Source organism: Montipora foliosa, chromosome 10 (assembly GCF_036669935.1).
Source record: "Montipora foliosa isolate CH-2021 chromosome 10, ASM3666993v2, whole genome shotgun sequence".
In the NCBI taxonomy this organism is placed as follows: Eukaryota; Metazoa; Cnidaria; class Anthozoa; order Scleractinia; family Acroporidae; genus Montipora; species Montipora foliosa.
In genome coordinates, this window is record NC_090878.1 from 21,639,695 (window position 1) to 21,645,052 (window position 5,358).

Here is a 5,358-nt window from a genome sequence, read left to right on the forward strand (position 1 = left end):
TTTCGCGTCGCTATAAACAGTGGTGGCAGTCTCGTAGCAGGTGACTACGGCAACAGCCGCATTTCCGTTTTCTATTAAGATGCGATATATTTTTGCTTTATTAGCATAAGGCTAACGTTTTTTAATCAGACAGCCGAGATTGAAGAAATGAATATTTAACGTGCTTTGCATAAGCTCTAAACAATGGTGCTTTTAAAATTCGAAATTTTACAAAGAATATTATGGAATCAGTAGCGTCTTTGTCACCCAAGAACTTTTCAGTTTTTGATGGCTAATAACTGCCTCGTTATCAAAGCTAAAAGGCTTTTGGAGGTTTAACTAAAAAAAAAGTTGAAGTCAATTTAAACGAGTTCTTTTAGCATTTGAAGTCAATTTTTAAATAGCATGATTGATGCCAGATGTGCAAACTCGTATGTTAATGAAACAAAATGTAAAGAAAGCAAGGTTTCCCTTATACCTTTCCAGTGAAAAGAGCTACGTACTAGAATCTGCAACTACCCTGTAGGAAAGCAAGAGAAAAACGGGGAAAAATGCACTGAAAAAAAACATTATTTAGTTTTTCAAACGGATAATTTTGGAGGTATTTTGTTCCGAGGGCGCTTATCTTTTTTGTGAATTAAGTGTTTGCTTGCAATTTGATCTCAGTGTTTAAAGGTAGCTATTGTAGGCAGTAATCAACCTCTTTCCGAGGGCGCTTCCCCCTCTAATTGAGGGAAATGTCCTGTGGGAAAAAAGGTTGTGCAGTGATGGTGTTAAGCTAGTTACACCTTTCTCCAATTAAGGAAAAGCACTTTTCTGTCGAGATTAGATTAAGCTGGAAAAATTTGAATTGACGTAGAAAGTGTTTATTCATTTTAACATGGCTTATCAGTCGCGCAAATACAGTGTTTTTTGTGCTACCAAAAAAATGATTTTGAAACAGTGCGGAGTTTGGTGTTCGGTTTTACGCATGCGTCGTAAGCAAATCCAGCCGCAAGAATTACCTCAAGGCTACCGGTTGTAGCTCAGCTGGATAGTGAAGCTGCATTCTCTTACCCAAGGGCTAAAGAAAAACTTGTTTATTCGGTATTTGCTATCCGGTCAATTCGCTCTGTGCGCGATTTAAGCCCCGAGGTATTCAGTCGTCGGCGATCTCGAGATGAAGTGTAGTGAGATTTTAACAGTGATTGAGTTTCTTTAGAATTTTCGTCGTGCAAGTTCAAGGGAACTGTCTAAACTTTATTAAAATAAGCACAAGCAAATCGTTCGGATGTATTAACGTTTTTAATTAATTCGTGTGATGGTGAGTATAACAACGAACTGCGGATATCGTAACGTCAATCTAAGTGAAACTGATCATCGCAATTTGTGAAGCATCTTGACCAGCTGCGAAAAAAGCCTGAAAAAATCCAGGCTTGAAAGGGACTGGAACCCATGACCGTGTGATACCCTTGTGTTTTTTCTAATTAAACCCATTGTTATGTGACGTTCTCACAGTCGTCGTCGTCGTCCTTCGCGGTTTCTACTAGCGACGCGCACAAGCACAAGTGCAAGCATAAATACAGGATATTACACGGTGGCGAGAAGATATGAATTTTACGTTCGAGTGGCAACAACAGTAGAGAGATTTAGCTTCACGTTTACGTTAAACGGGAAACGTCGGCTTGCCGCCATTTTTTCACGTTTCACGTAAAATAGAAAGAAGGTTGTGACTTAAAGTGCCCATAACCTAATTTTTCTTACCTAGTCCAGTGAAAAAGGAATAGCGATATAAACAGTATAGTAAGGAAATAATTCCTTGAAAAATGCGTAAAAGATGCGTAACCACTCGATGTAACAACACAGCTGATCCTAAATAAAGAACAAGTATACGTAGGAATCCTTCGACTCGCAAAACGCAATATCTCAAAAAAGAAGGAAAAATGGCTGCAGATTTTGTCTTGGTAAAAAGAAGCCCGGTAAAACTTCTTCACTGTGCTAGATTCACTTCAAAGAGTATGACTTTCAGTATTGTATGGACAGCAAAACGAAAAGATCGTTGAAGGCGGATGAGATTCGCTTACAGGAAACAGACATAAGCGTTGACTTTAATTCCCTCGCGAGACCTTCCTTATCCTCTTGTTCTTTCTGTAATTTTGTAGCCATTCCTCGTCTGCTAATGGTTCTTCCACGTAGGGTTCCGTGTAGTTCTGGGTTTCAGTGCTTGCGCTGGCTGACTCGTCGAGACCGGCAACTACTCGCCTCAAATCCTTTCTTTTTTTAATCGCCAGTTTATTCACTTCCAGATTCAGAGGCAATTTCCTTGATGATAAATATAGGCATGATTGATTTTTTTGTTTACTGAAAAATACCAAAAACGATCGCTGAGCGATACCTTGGCGTTGATTAGTAAGAAAAGATAAGATCCACGCCAACAAGCATTCCTTAATTTAATCTACGTCACAGCGAGCCCGTGATGTCCTGACAAGCGGAAGGGGTGTACCAAATAAAAGTAGGATTGAAAAAATCGTAGGAATTCGCCTCTCGCTGGAATTGAAAAATTCTTTCGCCAAAGTCATTTTTTAATTTTCAAATAGGAAAATAAAACTTTTTAGGTTTCACTTAAAGCTTAGTGACCCACGAAACTCGAGTACTTAGTTACTGAAGAGCAAAACCAAAACTCGGGGTCCTTTTAAACATTGTTTGTGTAAAAAGACGCTACATAAAATGAAGCTTCTTACCCGTCAAATTTTGAGAGTTTCGATGAAGCTGTTTTGTTGGTCAACAAAGAGTTAACATGAGTTCATGAAGAAATTTGCGGCAAAGAATCAGTTATGAACTATCTATAACCGTGAAACCTAATTTTTCCTCCTTTGGCATACCGGAAAATGGTTTTGGGGTACTTTTTACGCAAGCAACCGTCTTATGTAGAAGAAAATTTCACGGCGTATACGGCAAACGGAAATTACGCACTTTCACGTAGAAACGGCAAGCGGCAGCCGGCAAACGTAGTAGAAAATGGATGGAAAATCATGGTCGCGTGGTCACTTTTTGCTGTTCGCGTTTTACGTGAACGTGATGCTTAATCTCTATAATGCGCTGACTCGTGAGATATTGTTCTTGTTAGCATTTTCTCGTTTTTCAGAGAAGGATTTTACGTGAGCTTCAGAGAGCTTTACGGATCTATCGCTCACCATTTGACTTTTTGAAGAAACAACCATGCAAAGGCGGGAATGACGTCATCATGTGTTCATTATGAACACAGACGCCCTATACTCAGTTCCACTAGTAGTTATATCCAGACCGCAGTTTCAGAACGCTCTCTTAGTAATAACCATTCACACAGTCATAGTTACTCGTTCCCATCGAAAAGCTCATCAATTAATGTGACTGTTTTAGGAAAGCTCGGGAAGCCCATCCTATTGAAAGAGCACAAACTACAGAACCTCTTGGGATAAACATGCGTGACGGATAATTTAGCGATCTCGATATTTAGTATATAGTGTTTCAACTGCATTTTATTCTTTTGGTTTGTGGTTTGTTTATCCAGTATCTATATTGCGTTAATGAAATCCTCTTTAATTACTTCATAACATGTGTATAAATGTTCTGTAAATTCGTTAAGGGTTGGTATCGGCCAATCAAAATATTATTATTAAAATTACATTTTCTCTTTGTTTTATCATCGTGCAGTAGTCTACTTGACTTTTCAAGATATTTTTAAAATAAATTTGACTGATCACGGTCTTCTCTTATCCAACGCTGTGCAAGACTTATCGTCCACGGTTTTTGCGAAGGTTTTAAAACCTCAACTTTAAGGAAAGGAAAGGAAAGGAAAGAAAAGTAACTATGTAAGTGTCTAGTCGTTCTGGCGCTGGAGCACTAATTGGAAAACTGTAAACTGAAATCAACAATCAACGCAAATCAAGTCAAATGTTGGTTTTTGAGGAGAGGGGGAAACCGGAGTACCAGGAGAAAACCTGTTGGTGCATTCTAAAGAACAACCAAACTCAACCCACATATGACATCGAGTCTGGGAATCGATCCCGGGCCACATTGTGGGGGGCGAGTGCTCTCACCACTGCGCCATCCCTGCAACTCATAACACGTGCCCTTATTTCATCGTAAAAACGAGGTTGAGACAAGCATAAGGCAAGCACAAGGATCAAAATTTTTCCTTTTCCTTGTGCTTGCGCTTATTCTTGCGTTCGCTTGCGTTGTGTGAAAACGAACAAAGCATAAATACAAGGAAATTTGCTTTGTCTGGCCAATTAGAGCACTCGTTCCAGATTCCTTGTGGATCTGAGCATTTGAACAAATTGGCGGATGCAGTGATTGAATTTGACGCTTATGCCGACGTTCGTTTTCACTAGCATAAGTTACTTATTTTTGTGCTTGTGCTTGCATCGCTAGTGAAAACCAAGATATTTTCGCAAATCCCATGATACAGTTCATTTTGGTTTACGGAAGCATGATACAGTCCCAAGAGCAAATACTTGTGTATTGTTTTTCTGTTCTGTTCTAAAGAATCGCCAGAACGTATTGCATAATGAGATTGAGAAAATATTCTATTAACGAAAAACACAAGATGATAAGCACCTGAAAATGTGCTCAGGATTTCCAGACATCTGTAAAAGGTTTAATACGGGCACAAATTATAATATTTTTTCCTGAACCTGCAAAAACTGAAGAACTGAGATGTGAACGATGAAAATCGGGTTGAGTTATTTCTGCATGAATATGGCGATTAAAATAAGCTTTCAAAAGATCTTCGCCTACGTTCAGTTCTACAAGTTTTTCAACATACATGCAATTTTAACGTTAACGTAAGATCAAAGAAAAGGAACCTGTGAAAAGACCGGATTTTCAAAATAAGCAGATCAGTGTTAAAATTGTTGGGCCCGGAAAGAAAAGAACTGCTTGTCTGGTACATACCAGCGAATTGCAATTATCAATTTTTGTTTTGCTCAAGCGAGCCAGGCAGCGCGCATTGAAATCTGACAAGCTCGTCTCAGGGTTTTCGACAGTTTTGTAAAGTAGCGGACATTTCTGAAAGGACCGGAAGTGACATCTTTTGGCGCTTTTGCAAGCGCCAAAGAAGAGAGTTACTAGGGCGCATGTGCTCGCCCAGGAAAATTTTAAAAAAGTTCCGGACATGGAATGGAAAACGACTGGACGAAATGTCCGGCCTCAAACGAAAACCCTGCTCACGTGCCCGCCGGCGTGAGCAGGCGTAAGGGGAGACGACTGGGAACGAGTCAACGCCAGGATGACGTTAGACTCTCAGAGAAAAAAGGGGTGATGTAGCAGCTCTCGTAACGTATAATGTGATTGTTTGGCCACCCTAGCCAAAAACAAAAGACAAATAATTGAAAACAATGACTTAGACTTAAAAACAAT